Source organism: Corvus brachyrhynchos, unplaced genomic scaffold (assembly GCF_000691975.1).
Source record: "Corvus brachyrhynchos isolate BGI_N302 unplaced genomic scaffold, ASM69197v1 scaffold23, whole genome shotgun sequence".
Lineage (NCBI taxonomy): Eukaryota > Metazoa > Chordata > Aves > Passeriformes > Corvidae > Corvus > Corvus brachyrhynchos.
In genome coordinates this window covers 2,104,385-2,129,160 of record NW_008238983.1, presented here as the reverse complement: position 1 = coordinate 2,129,160, position 24,776 = coordinate 2,104,385, and the positions used below count along the sequence as shown (strand labels likewise).

General features: G+C 37.3%; 1 long non-coding RNA gene across 2 annotated transcripts in view; it reads right to left on the bottom strand.

Annotated features, from left to right (window-relative positions):
- The window catches only part of LOC108447771, a 97,164-nt gene extending 88,516 nt beyond the window's left edge, over positions 1-8,648 (bottom strand). For both annotated transcript variants that reach the window (XR_001863456.1, XR_001863455.1), the window contains exon 1: positions 8,557-8,648. This is a non-coding gene — a long non-coding RNA (uncharacterized LOC108447771). The remainder of the gene's footprint in view (positions 1-8,556) is intronic.
- Positions 8,649-24,776: the final 16,128 nt, after the last annotated feature.

Sequence of the window (24,776 nt, the reverse complement as noted above, 5' to 3'; positions counted from 1 at the left end):
GCCTTTTACACACTGAAGCACGTATAACAACCTGACTTTGGTAGACTTGCAATATATGGTAAGTCTGAGAGTGGTTTTTTAGGTAAATTTTTAATAGCTTAAGAGAAAAGGGGATCACAGATACAAATGAGTCTCTATGTTTAGTGTGAAAAGGTCTGAAGAGTTCATAGTCATCAGAAATTCTTGGATTACTTATGTTTATGAAGATTTAGTAAGATTCTCTATAACGACTAGGAAGAGCAATTTGTCTAGAGCCTGGCTTGTAAGCAGCATTATCATCAAGTAAAAATTATGTCATTCCTCCAACTCCTCCAACTCCAATTATTCCTAAGAAAAAGGAACATTACAAGCCTACAGTAAAACAAAGCTTCTGCTTTGATATTCGGAAGAACCAGGACTTTTATACTACACCTACAGGAAAAGTATGTAAAGTAACTTTTCTTACAATTAGCTAGGTATGGTTTGTTCATTTAAAAGTGAGTTTATTAGTGACTGCTGCAATAAAAAAAACCACCTTGAATATATGTGCTGCATCATTTAAACAACAACCAATCAAAATCTAATCCAAAAGAAGAATACAAGTCAACCTTATCATTAAACATGTAGGGAACTGACGTATACTGTCTGTCAGAGGGATATCAGGTAGAATTTCAACAAAATAGTAGCAAGCTCGCTTCACTTAAGCTTATTAAATTAAAAAGTAATGCATCTAGGAGAAAGTATCTAAGTCAGATGTAAGTAAGACTGAAGTCAGAGCTGGCAATTGCAATTTAGAAAAGAGAATGGTTTGGGTTGAAAGACACCTAGAAGATCATCTAGTTCCAAGCCCCTGCCACTGCAGGGACACCTTCCACTAGATAAGGTCACTCCAAGTTCCATCCAACCTGACCTTGAACAATTCCAGGAATGGGGCATCCACAGCTTCTTTGGGCCACTTTTGCCAGTATTTCACCACCCTCATGGTAAATCTACCCTGCTCCAGTTAAAAGTCATTCCACTTGTCTGATCACTACATGGTCTTATAAAAAGTCCCTCTCCAGATGCTGTAAGGTGTCCCTGTATCTTTTCTCCAGGCTGAACAGCCCCATCTTTCCTAGCCTGTCTTCATAGAACTGGTGCTCCAGCTCTATGACCATCTTCATGGACCTCCTCTGGACTTGCTCCAATAGGTCCACATCTTCCCTATGTTGGGTCTCCAGAGCTGGATGCAGTACTCCAGGTGGGGTCAGTCTAACAAGAGCAGAGTAGAGGAAGAGAACCACCTTCCTCTACCTGCTGGCCATGTTTCCTTTGATGAGGTCCAGGATACAGTTGGCTTTCTGAGCTGCAAGTGTACATGTTGAGCTCTCATTAATCAACATCCCAAGGTCTTTCTCCTCAGGGCTTCTCTCAATCCATTCTTCTTCCAGCCTGTATTTTTGCTTGATAGGGATAGGATTAACATTTACAAAATCATAAATTGATTTATAGATTGAAAATGTAACAGTAAAACCAAAGGACAATGGAAACTAATAGGAGATTGGGTTTAAACAAATGTTTAAATCTTATCTAACAATAAGCAATCTTCTGGAACTTGTTGCAGCAGTAAATTTTGGAGGAACATAGCATATGCAGGTTCAGCAATCATTTGAATGACTTCACGGACAACAGGCTCATGAATAGGTTGTAAGAGGCAAAGTCAGGTACGTGCCCTCTGATTTCTCGTTCAACATCTGAGGATAGTATTAATTGTGATGGGAGTGGGCTGTACACAGCCCTCAAACTTGTATGCTCTTTGTGGTGACAAGTACATACAGAGCATGCATACAGTAGTGATAACTTCTTTTGTCTCTTGTGGAGATTTGATATTGAGCTAAATGGATCCTTTGTCCAACCCAGTGAGATATCTTCTGGGGGTTCTTCTGGCATAAGAGAGCTGGGAGAGAATGGCTTCCAATATGGCATGGGAGTAAATTACAGACCTTCCTCAAGTTGATAAAGAAGTGAACTTTTAACTTGACAGTAAACAATATTCTGATTAACAGCTCTAGTAATATCTACTTCCCTTCTCCCCTCCATTTGCAAAAGATATTTTTTGCATTCTCCATGACTTCTGAAAATTTGAAGAGGTATAATCAACAAACATGTGATATGTAACTATATTAATTGCACTGACAAACATAAGAACATTGTTCAGTAACAAGCAGAGAAGAAAAACTCTTTCAACTTCAAAAGTTATCTAACAAGGTGAACAACTTCCAAGAGCATTTTAGAAATCCCTTGTACAGAAATAAACATAACACGGAGCTGACATTCAATAGATGTGAGTTTGAGAAATATATGTGTTAGCTAAAGTATCGGTTTTCATCTATAAGTCGATTTGCATTTACTATACTGTTGATGAGTGAAATGGTAACTTCTCTGGAAATGCCCATATGGGATGGGTAATAGCTTTTTCATTTTAAAGATAGAGAAAATATGTTAATAAATACATTTTTGAAAACCATTTGTACCTTTCAAAAGCAATTCACTTCAACAACAACTTATAAACTGCAAAACACGATCATTGATTAAAGCACTAAATACATTGTAAAGATATAATCTGTGTATCTTATGCTATAAGACTAACTTCCCTTACTTCCTGGTTCTTAGATCTATTCACAAATAATTCTCAATGCCATAAATGAATGAGATTCAACTGTGGTGAGAATATAAAGTAGCTTTGCACAAACAATTAGTCAAGATTTCCCATGTTTTCACCTAAGTTATCCCAGAGAAAACTCAGGAAACAGGCTGCTTCCTTCGTTCCTGTGGTGTTTTGAATGCATTCATTGGCACAGAAGAGTATAATTCAAGGTGTCTTGCAGAACATAATGAAAGAAAATAGCACTTTTTAGTCAAAGACTTTCCTTTAGCTATCCACAAGAATGGAACAGAAATCCAAACAAAACATTTGATTTAGAGCAAGTTTTGCCAGGCACTTGTGGAGGTGGTATATCAGGCCCTAGGATTAGGATCAGCCAGTGGGAACAAGCACCTGAGGAAAAAAGATAATAAAGGTGAACTTGCAGTGAAAAAGCTACAAGCAAAAAGTTCTAGGAAAGCTTAAGATAGGATTTATGATTTCTTTCTCTTCAGATAAGCAAGCACAGTTTAAATGTCATTGTAGCATGACTAATGTGAGTGTATGTGTTCCATGGTGATAGTGGTATCACCCACTTCAGGGGGTCTTGCTGAGATTTGAGTTGCTCTGAGGACAGCTATAAAATTAGGAAGTAAACATCGAACATTTTTCTACTGTCTTGATCCTTTTACACTGTGATGAGCACTTGTTTGTATAAGCAATTTGAGCACATCTAAGGAACTGCTTGGACAGAGTACTGAGTGAAGATTGCATGGAACCAATAACTGATGCCAGGATAAGCCTCATTTTGACATAGCCTCCTTTTTGTAGGATTGCATCAGACTACTTTCATGGACTCCGTTTAGATTATTAGACTACAAATTGAACTCATCAGAGAGGCTCTTTACTATTGCTACAACTTTAAAACTCCAACCAAGTCTAATGCTAATAGTGTTGATGTAGTCTGACAAGAAAACAGTTTTTAAGTGGTGTTTATTAATGAAAGAAAAGTGAGGTTTTTAAACTTTATTCCTTTCCTCTTTATTTTGCCAGTGCTGTAATGTAATGAGTTTATATTTCAGAACTCAGACCCTGAATATACATAAACATTTTTTCATTATTCTCTGAGGTGAGTTAACCAAACATGCTTTGCATAGCTACCATAGAAAAATGTCAAAGTAATTGTTTTCAGTTGCGATCAACATGAGGTGGCACTCTGCTGCCTAACTCTTGTAACTAAAGCACTTACAAATTAACAATGTGATGATAAGGATATAAATAATATTATTGCCTTTAATATGATTATATGCAAACTAACATAGCTTTAAAACAGTTTGATGATATTTTGTATCATGGTGTCATCAGAAAAAAATGTATAAGCATTTTACTTAGTGTATGGGCAGTATGTCCACCAAAGTGGCAAGCAAAGAGGTGTGTGTTGGCATATAAAGGCACGTGTCTAATTAATGAAGAAGTGCAAGACAGAGAAAGATAAGTCTAAAGGAGTACAAATAGCATTCCTTGGATACACAAAAGGATGACTGACAAAACAAAGGAAACCGCAGAAACATGATTGGGATGGATTAGACTCCCCTTCTGAGGAGAGGAAGATGACATAAAACCATCAGACATAAGTACAGAAAAATCAAGAAGAAAGATGAGAAAATCCCTTTGGTTTTGGCCCTTGATCAATGAGTTCTCCAGCCTGATCACTTGGACGTTAGTGACTAATAACACCAAGAAGGATGGCCACTGTTAGCAACTATAGATCATTGGCCCTATGTTATTGTATATTCAGAGATAATTCAGCACATGAGTATAAAAGACTAATAGTGTTGCATGTGTAGCGATTGTGATTAATAATTCACAAGTAAAACTTTAGCAAGAAATGTACCACTAATTCATTCAGTGAAGTTCAAAAATTGGCCTGGTTTGTCAGTTTTCGAAACAATTCCCTCACAATAATGTCTGATTACCTAACTGTTATCTATCTGTCTACTGATCTGTGTATTCAATTGAAATATGCTGAATTTTTGAACCATCTCTTCCTTGTCTTAAAAATTCTTACTTGGTACTATTTTATTTTCATAGAAAGGAAAGGGAACATCAGTATCTCGAGTTGCACATGTTGGTATAAAAGGCCTGCTGCCTTGAAGTTGCCTGGTAGACTTTCTGGTGGTGTCAAATAGATTTGATACAGGGTGCAATTCTTACCTTCCCTCCCTAGAACTGCAATTTGTTTCAGAAATACTTTAAATGCAATAAAGTCTGCCAGACTGCAACTCAACAAGAGTGGTTCCAGTATTGTTTTCATTTTATTACCATTGGCAATGTTAGGCTAATTAGCTAATTAATATGGTAATAATATTAGAAAAAAACATCAGATGGGGATTAATTAGTCATACTAAATATCTCATATTTCATGAGTTATTTTATGGCCCAAGAGAAAAAGGAAATTAAATGAAAGCTTAAAACCCTACTTAGTAAGTAGTTCTGCTCCTTTCTTTTACAGCAACACATTAAATAGTATTTCTCCTACATGAAGAGTAGGAAAAAAGGAGTTACAACTATACATTTGTTGTTATTATATATGAATGTATCCTAATAGAATAAAGTTATACATCTACATAAACCTGTTCTGCAGCAGTATTTAGCTGTGCCTGGTTATTCATCTCTCCACAAAATGGAGACAAAATAATTGACATTGATTATTTATCACTGAGGAAAACATTTTTAATGGGAAAAAAGATCATCATGTCGCTACTAATATTGAAAGTTACTTAAAGAGAATGTTATCACTGGGTGAACATACATTATAGAGCTTTATGAAATGCCTTTGGAAATTAAAATCAAAATGGAACATCAGAACTCTTTTATTTATCTCTGTGTGTTTAATGGTAATGAAATATGCAAGACCAAGCTTTGGATGATGAATTCTTTTATTCAGTAAACAGGGATAACACCATTTCCTCCTTCCTTCCTTACCTATAATACCTACTTGCATGAAATAGAGAGAGGGGATGTGGTGTAAAATGGATTATGTTATTATCAAAAAAACCCCTCAGCATTTTATGTTCCATTTGATTTTGTGATCTGCCTCACATGGAATGACAATATTTTGCCAGTTTCTTGTGAGACTATTGGAAATATCCAGTGGTGCTTCTCATTTTGCATGAGTTGAAATGCAAATCTTCCAGGGAAATACTCAGCAAATCACTTCAGCATTAAATAACAGTTAATAGGATATGAGCACATGAATCAGTTCTTCAGTGCATACACACCACTGACCCTGATCTGTTTAGCTTTTTCTTTGTGTCAGGTCTTGATCCCTGACTTTTGTAATGATCTCTGTCATCACTGAATTCATTGCAAGATCATAGTCTAGAACTGCCGAAATTGAATCAGGGTATTTGGGCCATCAAGTTTGTTATGTGCCATCAAAAAAGTAATGTTCAAGGCTTGAAGCCTTGAAACCACAGTGAAATAGAATTCATAAAAAGTAACACAGGATTAATTTGAATGAATTCCTAGTTTTATATTTAATTCATGGAAGTTTTTGTGCATTAAGAGGTGATGTGAGAGTATTAATTTCTGGAATCAAAATTCCAGTTGTTGTACCACAAAAAGTTGGAGGAAATCACTAGTAAAATTTAGATTAAGAACTTCATTTATAAAAATTTTAAAAGAATTTATAATAATTTTAGTTCTTAAATATCTTACTTTTAGATTTAAAGTCTAACATATCACTCTGCTAAGACAAGAAATGTAAAGGGCTACAGTCCAAACCCTTAGACCAAGCTGTGGTTCAGGAATGGTGATGACAAAGCCTAAAGCCAAGATTCCCAGATAATGCTCTCTTTCCAGTGAGGCCGACATGATACAGCTTTGTGTGTCAAGACTAAGTTCACTGGAAGTTAGGAGTAAATGGAAAGATTTTGGAATGACTGGAGTATTAAAATAATAAATTGCAGAGACTTAGCATCCTGACAGCAAGAGAGAATATGTAGGATTGGCTATTGTTGGGGTCTCCTCCCCTGCCATGGAGCCCTGGGAGATGGGCCCTGGGGGGGAGACATGGGGTCTCCCTGCCCCTGGTCAGTCTCATTTCCCATTGGTTGGTTTGTGTTCCCCGGTGTGGCCAAGGACCCTCGGGTCCCGTGACTGCGGGGCTCCTGAGCAGAGCCTCGGCCATGTGGCTGGAGAAATAAACATCTCTGAAACATCTACCACAAATCTGTCCATATATACTTTGTTTCCATGGGACTCCTGGTTTGAAATATGCTTGTTGCAGTAATCCCTGCTGTAACAGGCTATATCTGCATTCCAGGTCTCAGTTTCTGTCAAAATATGTAAAAAACCTATTTTTTCCATAAAAATCTCTAAAAATGTCACCATTATGCAGAATCAGTTTTTTCTGTGTTACACATATTACCTGTAATTATGCTTCTGAGAAGCCAGTGAGTTGTCAGAGACATCCTAATATAAAACTTCATAATCAGTACTTCTTTTTCAGTCCAAGGAGAGAAACAGGGCAACTCCACAAAATTTGCCACAACAATGGCAAATTCCTCTAGATATCCAGCAGCAATATCTTGTCCTTCTAAATGGAAGCTTTTTGAGGCTTCTCCACTTGAAAAGCTGCACAGGGTAGAACAAGGTGCCTTGTAGGTGCCTACTGCCGTGCTTAGTTTTCTTACTGAGCAGGGCTCCTTTCAGCCTCTGCTGCTAATAAAGCCATAAGAAATTACAGAAGTTCTGTACTTCTGAAGGGGAAAAACTACAGTGCTAACAAAATTTTAAGTCACAAACTTAAAGAGGCACTGCTGAGAAGTAAACTGGGAATAAAATTATTCTTACTAGCCTAGAGATCTCTTCCCCCCCAAAAACAACTGTTTTAAGTGAGAAGTTTGTTTGGAAAGCTCAAAAGCAAATTAATTCCTCTAATAACAGAGGGATTCTGGCAAGGCAAATGTTAACCTTTTTCACAGCATATATGTACATATTATATGATTCTTAAAATTCGCTTCAGATACCAGGAGTATCTCTGGAGAGTTTATTACACTTGATTATTCCACTTAAGTATTCATAAATATTTATGCACCAATTGATGTTCTCGATATAATCTTTCAGTGGTTGGTACAAATATGTCACTAAAAAGAACAGTGAGGGAATCTGCAATTAGCAATTAGTGATTCAAACATATCATATGAAAAGTTGAAAATCTCACTTGTATAAAAGAAGCTTCTGCATTAAACATATGGTTTAGTTCAGTTTTCAAATGCAAGTCACCACCGGAGAGCTAAGCCTGTTCTCTAAAGACTGAGCTATGAAGCTACAATAATATGTAAAGGCAAGAACATTCACCTGAATTGAATAACAAGAGCTTTGTTTACCCAAATAATATTCAAATTTTTCATGACTGATCCATTTGTTCTTTTCTTTTTCATCCTTTTCTCAGATACATTTACATTTCTTTTGACCAATATGACACTTACAGTCTTACATTCTTTATTATCCTTAATAAGGAATTCTATGTTCTTGGAGTATATTACTTCATACAAATGGCTGCCAATAAAATCTGTTTTCTTGATTTAGAATTTCATATGAGCTCACTTTTTGTTGTGGAGGTAGTAACCAGACTTTATTGTTCTGCTTTCTTTCATAGGAAGCTCATATGCAACATGTAAGTTAGGAACAAAGGATTAAACCAACATTTCTTTTTATGTGTCGTTTATGATCAAATACAACAGTGGTTTATGAAACACTAATCAGGCAGGCCGCATGTTACCACATTTTGTCTGAGTATGTGTAATCATTATTTTTAATTGGTTTCCTAAAATGAATGACTGGGTTTCTTTCATCCCCAAATTCATAGTATCTTAGGTGCCATTCATTGCAGTGGAAGCTTTGAATTAGTGTCAGATCTAAATACAAAAGAGATAGTGCCCACCTACCTCTCAATGATCTCCATGTGGAATTTCTTCCCCTATTCATTTTGCCCAGGCTTGTACTCATAACTAACCTACAGATTGCTCTCTGCTGTCACATCTTGAGGGAAGAGAAAAAACCCCCACTTACTCCATGATTGATCTCATTAACCCCAGCAGCTGCCCATGACGTCTTTCAACTTGGAAGCTCAGACATAAGAAGGCTGCCAGGGAAAATCTCTGTGGCTTAGTTGAGTGAAGTTCATCACCCTGCATATGCACTTTAACCAAAGAACGTCCCCCTTGTCTGTGACTTGTGCCTGACTAGATCTTAACCAAGTAGACCTTTTTTGCTATTATACTGCCAGAAATGTGCAGATCCACTTCAGTGCCAGCTTTACACACAGGCAAAATAAGAAGTAATTGATCAGAGCAAGCTGGCGGCCAGACACTGTGAAACAGGAGTTGCAAAAACATTAATGCCAGAGCCCTGAGAGAACATGCTGCTACTGTGGTGGCTCTTGTTCCTGAGGGAACTGCTGTGTGTCAGCTGCTGTCCACAGGGAGGCCTGATGCCCCTGGCAGCTCTCACTGTGGGCTTACTTTTTGTACCTAGAGCAGCAAAAGCCTAAAGCTTTGGCAGGGCTGTCACCAACAGCACACCGCTCACTGTGTGGCTTTCAGAGTAATGAAATTCAGAGAAACAGTACAACAAACAGATTCTGAACTTTTCTTTCTTTTTTTTTTTTTTTTGTCCCCAAGAAAAGAGATATTGCAACTAAAAGATTACTCTGGACACTTTTGGAAAAGCCTTGCTACCGAATGGGTCAGCAGATGGCTGTAATAGGCCTAAGCCTTTTGTTCAGGCAATTGTACTCTGCAAGTTGGTAGCCAGCAAACCCCCTTTTATTGACTATTTTCCTCTGTACCATGTAAACATCTCTACCTCCTATAATTTTTATTGCAAAGAAAAATGATGCCTTGTGAAGTAATATGTTTGGAAGGTGGAAACCAATCATTTAGGACATGGAAAACATGTATTTGTTGTCAAATAGAAGTGTTCTGCCAAAACAAACTGTAGTTGGGCCAAACATTAAAAAATCCGCTACTTCAATGCTCAAAACCTATCCCTTCATCATAGGAGTTACAAGCAAAAGGGAAAAATACCTTACTTGAGCTTGTGTCCTTTCCAATATATAATAAAACCATACTTGCTCAGATTCAGATAAGCAGATTTTCCAGGTTTTTTTATAGTTCCTTAGATTGTGAAAAATAAATTGAATTTGGGAATCTTATCCAAGGAATTTTTCATAAGGAGGGTTATTGCTTCTGTTACCATGTTTTTGGATTGAATATATTAATATAATTTCATTATGGTTATGCCATTTCTAGCTCTCTAACTCACTCAGAGCTATAGGCAATGAAGTGATCAAAACAACTATCATTGGAGGTGGCAAACTCCGAGTCAAGAAGGATTATTTCTATGTATGAATAGAGTTTCTATTTTATGTGAACTAAAATTTGATGTCACAACACTAGAATGGGCTTTTTATATATTGCTAGTATCTCTCTCATTTGCATAATGTAAGTTATAATCAATGCAATATTTTATTGCAAATTTGAAACATAAGTGTCTCATTTATGAAATTAGGCAGCGAAGATAGATCTTTTTAAATGTGCATGAAAGACATGAATACTGACAGAAATTCAGAAGATTAATATGTCAAGTGAATGTCACTTAGGGACATAAATTCACAGCATCCTCTTCTGAGATTCACAGTCATATTCCAGTTTTGGCATTACTGAAACTTCAGCAAGGGAGAAATAATGCAGATATGGTATAAGCAGAAGCAAAGGCATTCACATTAACCAGTTTTTGAATACTCTTCTGTCAAAACTGAAACTAGAAAATGATGCTGGCTAGGGAAAGCCAGTGAGGCTCCAAGTGATTTAAAACAAGTGAGATGTTTTGGCTAAGAAAAGCAAGTACTAAATGTGGCGCCCTGTTAATCCCCTGATTCTGTATGTTCCCCCTGTTCCCTCCCTAGCCTTGGTCACTCCCTCAGTTTCTCCCTATTTGCTCCTGTACCCCAACCCCGCCCAGGGACCGCCCCTGGGCCCCTGACAAAACCATCCCACACGCCGACCACGTTGTTTCTCTACCTCTGAACATTGTGGGGAAAAGGTGTGATCAACCCCTCATGAGAGACCCTTCTCTACCTTCTTTACCATCCACTGCGTTGTGACACTGCTGGCTGCCGGAGCCAGATCGCAGGGCTGTCCGAAATGGACTCCAGGATGCGATTAATCGCATGGCCCTAGGAAACCCTCGCTGAGCTCTCAGGGAGCAGCAGCCTGCTAGGCAGAGCCCAGTGGTTACAACACCTAAGTAAAATGGAAAGGAAGAAGAACCCAGTTAAAGAAAATACTTTATGTGCAGGTGAAGAGATGCAAATCTATATGACGAAGAAAAAGGTAGATGGGTTCCTCAACTTACACAGTAAACAGACTGTTGGTGAAGAACCTCTTTCTCATAAAAAGGCCCATTTGTGTGGTAGCAGCGAAGTCAAAATAACAGCAGCAGAGAAGAGAGTGATAAAATCCAGACTGGCAAACACTGTCTGTGAAGAAATGGTTTTGTTCATTAGAAATAATCTCTTTTCTCGTTTGAAAATATTAAGAATTCTTACAGAAGGATTTGTGTTGGTTAGAAGACATACGAAAGTCAGTGAATTAAAAAAAATATCCAAGAATACACATCATAAATCAAAAGGAAGGTTACAGACATGCCTCCCATTTACATTCTTTTGTTCACATTCACATCCTTTTGTTCAAAAGAAGGGATTTCATTGCATATCCAAGAATCCTTTCTGAAAGTATGAAATATATAGTTGAGATTAGCAAAATAAAAAATTGAAGCCATACAAGAAATTTTAGGTGGAACAAGTTTATGGTTGAATGGTAACACTTAAGTAGAAAGAGCGAAGGAGTCATGGTGTCCTTCCCTCTAAAAACTCAACAAAGATTCAATAGGGAATCTTTGTCATAGAGACAAAGAGAAAGTCATAAGGACAGAGGAAGGACAGAGGAAGGACAGAGGAAGTACCCAGTTCTGAACACTGTGAACATTCAGACAGCTGAAACATTCTTAGTGTCACTGGATTATTACAGGGACAGATACAAACTTTTCATTCCACAAGAAATATTCAAACTTTTCTATAGAGAAGAAACTCCATCATGGAATAAAATTGTCAGATCTGAGGAGGAAAGAATGCTGTCTCATTTAGGGGAAGTTGCTTTTCTGTCTCTTTTTACTAGATCAGCATCTGCAAATACACTTGCTAACAGAGCAAGAAGTAAGTACAAAATAATCAATGCAATTATATTGTTTCTGTCCTATTAAAGTGCTCAGAAAGGATTGAACTTTCTCCATTTCCAGTGCAGGTAAATAACACTGCCAGCATAATATATGGAATAAAGAAAAAAAAAGAAAAAAGAAAAAAAAAATTGATATGTTATTTACTGTGTCTGTTTGCCTACTTCCAAACTAAAATAGTTTATGGGATAATCTCGCTGCTGGTTTGTGGTACTGTTTTAGTGAACTTCGATAAAAGATTCTATTTGTTCCCCTGTTCAGTCCCCTAAAATAAACCTGTCCTTCTTCACCTGTTACAAACCAGTCATTGGAGAACACATAAGAGCTGAAGTTGTATAAAAAACACTTCTTAGATTAACATTGAGTGAATTTTCTCCTTGCCTTCAAGATAATTACGTTTCTGATGTTGCCCACTTGGAGATGCACTTAAAAGTATCAGCAGTGCTTGAGATAACATCTGCTAAGTGCTTTTTGATTAAGTCTTTTATAATTACTCATATTCACAAAGCATGTGTCTATTTGAAGGGCACCTCAGTTATTAAAAAGAGTATGCTAATGGAAGCCTTTCACTACTTTGGATTTCTTACACTGATTTGAAACTTTGTTTAGGTTTATGAGGAGTTAGAAAAGGCTGCGGATGCTCTGTGTCATGAGTGCTTGAACTTTTACATGTAATCCAAACTATGTACCCTATATGAAGAGATGATGGATGTATTTTTTAGCTCAAGTTTGGAAGCTTGTTGGCTCAGACTGGAGAATCACAGTACATCTGGCAATAGAAGAGACCACAAACAAAAACCACTCAGACTACAGTTCTTAAACAGAATTTTGTAATAGGTGCACCTCAATTCCTAAGCAATGAAGTCCTTCTATGAGGCTGCTGGGAAATCTAAGATAACTGAAAAACACCTTCATAATTTTTGCAATAATTATAATTTTTTTTTAATTTAAAAAAAAATCAAGGACTCTTTCAAATCTTACATTAAATACTTGAGAAAACTGAATCATCCAGTGAGTATTAGCAGAAAGTCCTTGCCAGTCTATCAACTGGTCAACTAATCTCACCAGATGTTGTTGATGATTTAATGAAGTCATTGGAGATATAAACATATAATAATTTTCAAAATAAGCTTCTAAGATGTGAGATGTTTCTCATCCTCTTTGCAGAAACTACATGATCAGATGTTCTTAAAATGTTTTCAGTTATCAACTCAAAAAGAGTTGCAAATATCTCAGGAAAGAAAGTTATACTCAAAGCAGATAAGAATATATTTAGAAACACATTTGTTGGTGCTCAAAGCAGATGGTGGGACATTTGAGAAAAACTGCATTATCTTTTTCTCTAGGCATCAGCAATATTAGGTGAAACACTGAAAAACAAGACATTTCTGGGTAAAGAGATAGTATGGATTCTGAAACCTATAGAAGCCATTCCCTGGCCTTTTGTTCACTAGCTGTGGAATGCTAGCAAAACACTTCCATAACTTTTGAAACATGCCTGGTGACTAACAGGAGAAGAACATCCCGTAGGTCAAACAATGAGTATAGACCTCAGCATGCACTGGGAGATATTAACAGAAGATGCTGAGATATGCAACAAAAAGCCAACACAGCCATTGATTTTCAGGAAAAAAAGCTGTGACTCAAAAGATCCAGAAATAGTGAAATAATTTTTACATTTTCATGAACAAAGCAGGCTTCATCAAATTATTTATTGATTGATAAAAAAATAATAAATTACAGAGATAAATTACATGTCAAAGACCTTTCACATGTGACTTGCAGACCAACAAAAGGACTAGTCTTGGAAAACTGAATTTCTAAATCTTAGGCAGAAGAGAACTCATGTTATTTTGCATATATGCCATGGCACAAATGAAAACAGTAAATCAATCACAATTACTGCTTTAAACTTGACACTAGTAATGATGTTAGAGCATGGACCCAGACAAGGTTTTTAAATTAACAAAACAGAGGACTTCCTTTAGGATTTATGTGCACAAAGCACATTTTTTCCAGCTTGATATTGTGACTGATTCTGCAGGAAAAAATATAATACTTGAGAATACAGCTTGAAACCAGGCCTTTCCAAGTTTGGACAACCTTTTGGGGAAGAATTAGGAAGTCATTACTTATCTTTTTATTCTTAGAACCATAGCAATGGATAAAACCATAAATGTATTGCTAGATTTTCTGGGACAAACTTCCACAACTGACTGTGGACAATTTCTGCCATTAAGAGTTCATTGCCACATAAGGATTGTCAAGAGGAATCTTGGAGACAAACACAATGTGAGTTCAACATACTGGGTACAAGAAGAAGTCATGGCTAAAGCCAGCAGAAATGTCAATTTACAATGGATAACTGCATCATCCATATCTAGTGTTATATCTGAAACATATCTGTGCTGATTAATAATGAATAATTATTTACTAGTAATGTAATTAGGTGATAGAAATATCAAGCTGGAATTGTGTGCCAGCCAAAATAATAATAATGAAGAGGAGAGTGTAAGAGACTGATTAAGTAAAGGTCTGGAGAACAGAGAGAGGAAGATGAAAAGAGTAATTCTGTCTGAAAAAACCAGTCCATTGAACACACATTTAGAAGTACAAAAATGCTTGCTCTCCTTACTGATGATACGTTTAAGCAAAGTATGTATGTTTTTAATTTTAAGTATTACTTTTTGAGCAATAAGTATGTCAAGCTTGTCATGATATTAAAAAAATATAAAACAGGAGGGTAAGAAAATATCTGCTAAGCAGTGATTCAGATCAAAGAATCTCTTTTAAAGAGTTTGTTGGCACATGTCTTTGTAGGTCTTCATCTGCATTTACTACCACCTCAGGTGGTAAAATTTCTGTTCTCAAGTTATTGATTTTGTTTTAAAAAACACTATAGAATGCTATTACTATGTATTGTAGGTGTTTACTGTTATGCACCTTTCCTTGTCACTTTGCATACAGGCAAATAGACAGGAAAATAACTCAAATTCTTATTAAGCTTCCCTTTAGGAAAATAAGCTCTTTCCTCTAAGTCCTGACTGCTTATTTAAGTCTTTCTACAGAAAATCTTACTTCAGTTGATAATATTTAAAGAAACTTCCCAAGACCAATCTTAAGTTGAAGAGGTAGCTTAGCATATTTTTATATAAATCCTATTACCCAGTCAAACAATCATTCTTTATACGTAATGTCATCCAGCAGTATAAATATGCTCTATTATCAAGAATATTTAAAGACAGATAATATGCACTCATCCTGGGTATGTGCCACCTGTTCTCAATGAAACCTTGATGAACAACATCAAACAAATTGCAACTGCTTGCTGTAGCTGCCCTTTACTGTAATATATTTGAAAATAATTTATCAGATGCCATCCACAAGGGATATCTGTACTTTAGACACATCTAATGACAAGCTGCTTGGAAATTTTTTGCTTCAGTTGAGGAAAAGAGAGAGGAGAAAAAAAACCTTGTCTTGACTTAGGTGACAGCAAAACAATTCTTTTGACAAGTGTGCAGCTCTGGATTGCTAATTATAATGACTCCTCAAGTAGGATTTCCTGAACTATAATATAATATCTATCTTGAAGAAACAAATGGCTTGAGGCCGAAAATTACATATGCCATGAAAATATGTATATTATCTACCTGCCTGAATGACTATGTTTGATATTTTTTTAGAGATACTTCTTTAGAATCTACAGAGTACTTAAAGTTTCAGTCAAAGAGGAACATTTAGAAGCATCTCCTTCTGAAATATGGATCTTCTCATGAAGTTGTGAATTCAAATGACAATGCTTCTCTTTTTGAAAAACAAAAATCTCTCCAGTGTTGGAATTGTAAAAAGAAGAGAGGCCCGGGCTCTGGCAGGGGGAGAAACTTGCAGACCAGCCAATATGGTTGATAAGAGCAAAACTCCGTTTATTAGCAATCCAGAGGCACTTATATAATATACCAGCTTGTTAACTCTTAAGTGGCTTAAAACTTATCAAAGCGCATTTCGACTTCTACATAATTGGACTTACATTGGCAAGCTTCTACAGTCATGTTATGATTAAAAGAATTCAGAGTTTACCTCTCCTTCTCCGGGTCTTATCTGAACAGCTGCAAATCTTCAAACTCCCTCTTTGTTCCCAGCCCTGTCACACAGGGATTTTCTCATGGAGAGTTTTTCTCACACACAGGCCTTTTGCTTCCAGGCCTATTGCTTGTACAGTTCTTTTATTGATCCCATCATTCTATCAATGATCCATGCCCCTGATCCTTTAATAATTGCAACACTCCAGGGTTTTTATTTCCAAGTAAAATCTAGTCCTTGCTAGAAAGTATGGCTTTAGAATGTTTGAATATTTTTAGGGGTAAAAATACCATCTGCTCCTTAACCCACTGAAAGGGTTCTGGAATATGATTCATTGTTTGGTACATAATAGTGATGCATTCATTCGAGCAATGCATGTGTTTTCATGTAGCACCATTTCTGACACAGCAGGTCTGAGCTCCCTGCAGAGATGTAGTGTTTCCACATGAAGACGTCTTAGCCTCCAGCAAATCTCCATTCCAGTGTGAAACTATGCAGGCCATTGCCATCTAAGTCTGCATGACTGATTTGTACCTCTGATCCTACAATATATACATTGATGGTAATGGTTTCAATATGACACAAGCACCAAGTACACCAGAATCCTATTGTTAACAAGGTGTCTTAATATTTTTAGCAAAGAATTTGGTGCAAGAAGGCCGTATTAGACTATTTCTTAGGAATATGCAGGTGGCTGACTACTTTGGTGAAAGCTTCGCTTAAGAGATTTGCATAAAAATATTCCTATTTTTAAAGTCAGTTATCAGAATTATTCCAACCTATGAATAATTAAAACTGTAAGAGTGGGAACTGGGAGGGCATCCTAATTGCTGAATGCATCACAGATTTAGGGTGAGAGGGTCTTACCACCACTATGTTACATTGTCAGGCCAAGTACTCAACCCAGCTAAGGAAGGGACCAGGAGGATCTGGAACATACTGCAGAGTAATCCTTGTCCTCAGAGTAGCCATATCCAGTATGAATTGGAGGAAGAAATCCCAGTGGCACACACCTAACCATAGGCACAGGTAACCCCTATTCCAGAATCCCAGTGTGGCCTGTATGACCCATCCACACTGAATAATACCCCAGGTGTAAGTGTTTCCAGGGATGCTGAACCAGAGGTGCAATTTCCAGTGTTTTACTGAAACAGTAATACCTCTAATATGCATATATTAGCAAATAGATCATTACTTTCTGAACTAAAATAAAGGCAATTTCCTCTGGAATATGAAGAAACATTTGATCTATGAAACTGCAAGTGCTTAGGATGCAAGATAACAGACTGCAAAGTCCAGCATTAGCCTTTTAATATTTAATTTCCATATTAATATGAATCAGATCTTCAGAGATTTACAATTAAGATGTTTGTCAGCATTTCACTGCAAATGCTCCTTGGTGTTTTGAGCTCAATAATTATTTGTCAATGGTTTGGAGATAATACCAAATCATGCTTAAAAATAATGGCCTTCTTGAATATTTACAGAAGAATAGAGTTGATTGCAATTTTTTATCTTATTGTGTACTTGGTTTTATTAAATGTGTAGTACTTTTATCTAGTGGGACGATTTTTTTTTTAATATATTTGTTAATATTTCTCCATCAAAATTAAGCTCCATATTAAAATTTTCCATATCAATATCAACACTTGGACTTGAACTCAATGGCTCTGGAGCCCGTCTAGGATGGGGAGCTGTATGAGTTTTTCAGATTGTTCAGCTAAAAAATAAATTAAAAACCTTCTGTTGTTCTCAAAATAATCACAGTAGCAAACGAGGTTTCTCAGCTAATATATTTTCTTTCTTCAGTGTTTTTTTTCCTTAAGATATATCTGTGACAGAAAGACTAAAAGGAAACACACTGTATTGTTAATTTAGAAGATGTATTTCAGTAACATAGCATAAGTTTACAGCACAGGTAGCAGTGAGTCAAGTTTTGACAGTCAACTTTGATTTTTTTCTTTGGTCCAGTCAATGGACTGAAGCTAAAACCATTTTCCAGCAAAATTAACAACAACCATCAAATATTTTGCTAAGTAACTTGGCACAGACATGGTCCTCAGAAAATCCTGTAGAGACCTGTTACTGCTAGTGTTTTTACACAAAAAGAGAATCTCAACCTTTGCTTTGGCATGGATTTGGCTGGCCCACAGCATGTTTACAGACCACAATTCCTGGTGCACCGTGGTTGACTGTCCCTGAAGTCCCTTCAGTTTGACAATTGCCCCCCTTTCTATCATGAGTACCAGTATAATTCTACTGATATCCAGCACAGAGCAGACTCTGATGCCACAAATGGATGGAGGTTCCCTTCTCTCTTCAATAGATTGCATAAAAGTCTCAGTTCCAATCACAGCTTTCAATTTGCTATTTTTTATTTTACAGCTAGATACTATGATACCTATGAGCTGGACAAAGAAATTGCACTTAGGTAAGGAATAATAAATAAAGAATTCTCTAAGTGAAATTTCTCTATGGAAATTACATGGAGGTTTAATTTGTTTTTCTCACTGAAACTGACTAATTAATTTATTTAGATTAATAAATTTGAATCTAACCAAAACATTTTAAATTGCCCAGTTCAAGTACAGTTTCCTCGTGAGTAGTTCACAGTGTAGCTATATCTACTAGTGATGGCATGGTGTTATGCCTACACTGCTGATTGGATTTCCTATGGGTCCATACCTTCCTGGACAGGTTATGACATTGATAAATGCTTCATCTGATAAAGTCAAGTCATGTAGAACAAGAAAAGGAGGTGGAAAGCATAAAGAATGCCCTCATTGATGTGGCAGCACAGGGATATTCAGCTGTACAACAAACCCAATTAAAACAAGGAATTCTGTCATTTTTAAGTTGCAAACTTTTTGAACTCTCTGAATATTTTGTCCTACAAAAAAGTTTGAGTAGTTGACTTAGGCTGACACAAATGTCACAATATCAGGACTTCCTAAGGGACTACGCTCTGATTTTTGCCTGGCTGAACTATCTCTGGAAGCTGTTGATATTTTTCTGTCTATTCTTGACAACTGGGGACAGAAAATAGAAGATTACAGACCATTGCCTACAGATAAAACGACTTCACACTAGCTGCATTGTGGTTTTACTATCAATACAGAAACAATTAATATTAAGAGACCGTAAACTGAATAGCTTTAAAAATGTAAATATGGCTACTTTCTTTTTTTTTTTTTCAGTGAAACCTTTCCTTAAATCCATAACATATTTCCAAGAATTTGTAAGAGCATGGAATACAATGAAAAAAGCCCCAAAGAACAAAACACCTAGGTTTTAGATGATTTAACCTACTCCACAGAGTTTCAGTTTGTTATTTAATGATAATGATACTTCCTGTTCTGTTTGATATGTCATGAAAATTTAGAATTTCACCTAAAAAATCAAATGCAGGGTTTTTTTTCAAGATGATAAGTTTTTCCTTTTATAGTCAAGTTTCCTGTTAGCTAGAAAGGTAACATTGCTTCCTATAGCATTGTAAATCCATTTCTGAACAAACATATTCTATGACAAACAAGACATTCTCTGCTAGAATTGCACTTCATATTCTTTTGAATATCTTCTTAAAGTGAGATACTTTTATCTTAATATCTTGGCTTTATCAGTCTGCTCCATATAAATACGTGTTTCTACAAAAGGATTTAATTCTAAGCCAAGTGACGGGGCAGAACACTCTATTTGTGTAGTCACTTCCATTTTAAAAACCAGGCCTCATTTCTAGAAAAATGAGAAATATTTTTCAAGAAAATGTTGAGTCAAGCATTCCTGAAGACATTCTCTTGGCAATGTTACACTTAGCAACAATTTCAAAGGTACACATTTCAAGGGAACCCATCTGAATTTTACAATATGCTTGAATATGTACAGATATGTTAAAACACAGAACTATCCATTCTTAGGTAAAAATACAGAGCTATCCTTTCTCAGAAGCAGCATATTTTTGAGGCTTTTATCTTTTACCTCTAAGATTCACAGTACATAGACAGCTTTTGTGGTTTACTGATAACTACAATTAAAAATATTTTCAAAAGGTTTATCAGGGGGTTTTTATCAGATTTTATGGGATATTTGAAATAAACTTGTAGTTCACTTTTGCAGTGAGAAAGTCCATACCATTATTGACATTCTGTTGAGTACAAGAAAAAGAAGAGTCTTGTGCCCTGCTTATATATGCTATTTATTTAGGATTCAAATAAAAGAGAAAAAAAAAGGTTGCAGAGAATTATACTGTATATGATTTTTTTTCAGCTGAGGTGGTTGCCATGAAGAGAAGCTCCAGTGATGAAAATAATTTGTGACAAAGGGAATAATTTCCATCTTGCAGGAAGGTGTACACACATGCCTGTGCTGGTCTCCATCACAGCAAAAGGCACCCACAGCAAATGCTGCTTGTGCTGCACCAGCGGCAGTAGCAGCATCCACATGTACTGTGCCCCAGGAAAGAGATTCACCTCCCTCTGGACACAAAGAGTCTAAAGGTCCTGGGAAAACAAATCTGCCTCTGTGTATTGCTGAATTCTGTCTCCTGGTCCTCACTGTGACAAAAGCAAGGAGGTTGGAAAGATTGCTTCTGTAACACTCATGAAAGGAAGCAAAAGTGAAGTGGGCTCCACTGCCCAGTTTTGAGACAATTCAAAGAAATCAGGCGGTCCTTGGACACTCCTGAACTGCAAAGAAGATTCTCTACCATTCTCTGGAAGGTAGAGGTTGAAATACTGATCATTTCCCACAAGTTTTTTTAGAGGTTGAAATCCTGATCTTTTCCCACAAGAGAAAGAGTTGCTACCACAATCCATTGAATATATTCACATCAGTCATGCTTCATTTCAGTACTCTGGACAGGCATGAAATTCACTTTTGTGAAGGTTTGATTCAATGTGAGAGTCACATTTTAAAAACATAAGTGAAATATCTGGGCATTTAACAACCAGACTTTAATATATCAGGCATTGAGTTCTTCTTTTTTTTTTTTTTTTAAGTCCTAGACATACTCTTGTATGTGTCCTCAGATTTAAATTCAGGGCACATTCCTTCTAAAGTAACTTAGTGTTTCTATGAGATGATGAATGGATTGAAGTAACCCATCTTGACAGAGAAAGATATCATCCTAATAATCTGATATTTTATGTTCTTTTTTATAATTACTTTTGCCTCAGATTAATGAATTCCATTTACAGTAGCAAGCTAGCAAATGAAAACCATTCAGCACAAGTATGAAATATAATGGAAGGATGAGACAATTTGGTATGTAAGACATAAATTGAAGTATTGAAGAGTCATTATTTACTAAAAAAAAAAAAAAAGACTTTTTTCATGGTGTAAATTTTATTAAAAAGACATCTCTTTCACTCAAAGGTAAGCAAATGCATTTACATTCTTGAAGATAATTACCAAGGCCACAGAAGTGAAAAGCTTTCAATTTTCTTCTCAAATAACCCTCTTTGTTCCCACTTGTTTTTCTGTTTTGTATGTTATATCCTTCCTATCTCTCTGTTCCATTTGAAATCAAATTATTAAAATAAAGAAAAAAAACCAACAGTATTGTAGAAATTAACTTCTGTTTCTATATAAATCCTTCCTTGTTTAGAAATGCATGGTCTTATCTCCTGAGGAATGCATATCTCTTTCAAACAGGATCCCCTTGTAACAGCTGTTCTGCAGCCTAAAGCAGCTGAGTGCTGCTTAATAAAGTCATTACACTTAGAAGTGAGATGGAGTGGATCTGTGAGCTGGAAAGGAGCAGTGGCAAGGAGCTGGGACACCAGGCTCAGGGTCACAGTGCTGAGAGCAAAGGCATCAGCATGTGAATCAAATGTCACAGGTAGAAGTGGCCAAGGAAGTCAGACATCTCCAGACTGAGAGGCAGCAAGTAACTCCATAGCAACCAGAGTCTGTCTTTAATAGGAAAGATCCTAATGGTATCTAGCCCCTAATTTCTATGTTACTGGAAGGGCTACCTGCCCACCACCCCCCTAAAAAAAGAAAAATTGAAACCCTAACATTACCCGTGCCCATCACCCCCAGAGAATCAAAACCATTCCAGGGAAAGACTATAAATTAATTTGCAATTTGAGGCACAGTGGGAAAGACCAAAGGACAAAGTTTTATATATGTAGTTGACAAAACCCTATAGAAACCAAGACCTCATGCTGGCATGGAATTTTACTGTGGCAACAGACGTAATACTGTCTGTTAGGCTGTAAAAGGACCAAATCAAACAATATAGATATCGAAAATAATGACAGAGAACAGAGTGGAGTTACCCCATGGCCACTAGAAAGTTATGTTTTCACAGTAATATATGCTCTCAGAACTGCAAAAAAACAAACCAAAACCAACCAAAAAACATACTATGGTACAAATACCTGGATATGCAGAAGATAGCACAGTCTTCACTGTGGCAAGCTGAGAAAAGGAGCATATGACTCCATATATCAGTGCCAAGCACACAGAGGTGAAAGAGTAGAAGACTCCAGCACTCAGGATTGCTTTTGTGTTTAATCCACAACAGCTTAATGAGAAATACACATAGTTCTGGAAGCAGTAGCAAGAAAAATAAGCAAAAAGACTGTTTCTTTTCTTATGATATTTGTGCTGCTGAAAGCAGTGGTGTATAGAACGTAAAACAGGGATGTATACTGTTCATTTTCCCCTTCAATGTGCCTCAACTTCTCATCTGGGAATATCTCCATTATTTCTGGGATACTGCAAACACTGCTCTTGTCAGCTTCTCTTTTTGCTGTGAAGTGCGGTACAATGAGGGGAAGATTTCATTTCAGCATGCTGATGCCCTTTCTCCCTGGGCAATTCAAATAGAGCTTCCTCTTTCATTCTCATACCTATTTTCTGAACTGTCTGAGCAGTACTTCCATGGGAAATGAAAAGTGAAAAAAAATAAAAGGAAACAAAAACTAAAATGCCAGATTTTTATAACCAGATGCTTAACTCACTGTTGTCTATTCTGCATGGTCCTTTTATAACATTAAATGTAATCTGACATCTGACACTTCCTTGCTACGTTACAGCAGAAAATGATGTCAGATTTATGCAGTACAGTAAAGTCTACAGTAAAGTGCTGTTTCACAGGTATTTAAAAGAGAGGATATAGCATATGGAAACCTGTGAAAAGAGTAATTAACTGTTGGGTGTGCATGGAAATATTTTGATATCGGTGGGGGAAGGAAATTACAGGGGTGGCTTCTGTGAGAGAGCCAATGCCAAACAGCTCCAAGCTGGACTTGCAGCTGGCGAAGTATGCACCCATCAGCAATCGTTTTAACAGCTCTGGGATAACATATTTAAGAAGTGAAAATAAATCCTGCACCACTGCAACCAGAGAGAGGAGAGAGAAAAACAAAGCTGCAGACACCAAGGTCAGTGAAGAAGGGGAGAGACTAGCGCAGGTTCCCCTGCAGCCTGTGGTGAAGACTGTGGTTAAGCTGCTGTCCCCCTGCAGCCTGTGGAGATCCACACTGGAGCAGAGATCCCCCTGCAGCCCAAGAAGGACCCCACACTGAAGCAGGTGGATGCCTGAAGGAGGCTGTGACCCTGTGGGAAGTCCACGCTGTAACAGGGTCCTGGCAGGGCCTGTGGCCCTGTGGAAAGAGGAGCCCTCTCTGGAGCAGGTTTGCTGGCAGGGCTTGCAGGGTACCCATGCTGGAATGGCGTGTTCCTGAAGGATTCTGCACCATGGAGAGGACCCACACTGGAGCAGTTAATGAAGAATTGCAGCCCATGGGAAGGAATCATGTTGGAGCAGTTCATGAAGGACTGTTTCCCATGGGAAACACCCCATTCCAGAGCAGAGGAAAAGTATGAGAAGTACTCCCCCTGCAGAGGAAGTAGCAGCAGAGATGTGTGATGAACTGACACAGCCCCTATTCCCTGTCTCCCTGCACTGCTGTGGGGGAAGGAGGTACAGAAAATCAGGAGTGAAGATGAGCCCAGGAAGAAGAGAGGGGTAGGAGGAAGGTGTTCCAAGGTTTGGTTTTACTTCTTATTATTCTGATTTGATTGGTAAGAAATTAAACAAGTTTCCCAAAGTCGAGTGTGTTTTACCTGTGACAGTAGTTCATTGGCACATGAATTAAGTGAATTGTCAGGTGAAAAAATAAAGATAAGGGAGTGATTCTCTCCCTGACTTTAAATCCATTAACCTTTTATTATATTTTTCTCTCCTCTGTCCAGATGAGGAGGGGAGGGATGGAGCAGCTTCAGTAGGCACCTGGTGTCCGGCCAGGGTCTAGCCACCACATAACCATGAGTGATTCCAAACTCCTAGCACACCATGGGTGATTTAGAGTGGGGGTTGTTGAGTCATGGGCATATGCCAACAAAGTGTACAAAGAGGAGGCAGACAGTAAGTCATGTTCTTTAAAGTCCTAATATGCAAATTTCATCAGCAGTAATGTGAGAAGCTTGATAACACAGAAGTCTTAGTTTCTTATAAGCTGTTCTTCAAACCGTATCTTTTCTCCCAGCTTGCTTGCAAAGGGGAGGAGGGAAGGAATTGAAGTCAAGACACTTTAGCTGTTCAGACTGAGTCCTGCTAGGTTTTTATCATATTTGCCTTGGCAGGTCTGTCAGCGGTTAACCAGTCGAGCCTCCTTAGCACCACTAAATGCATTTAGGTTTGTCAAGGGCATTGTAGCTTAGGATGGGCTCCCTTTTATGTAGCTGCTATAAACCCACTGCTATCAACTTGCAGAATTTTGCAAGTCTTATCCTGTTTCATCATTATCTTAAATCCTCAGCTCTGAGTTCCATGTGGGTA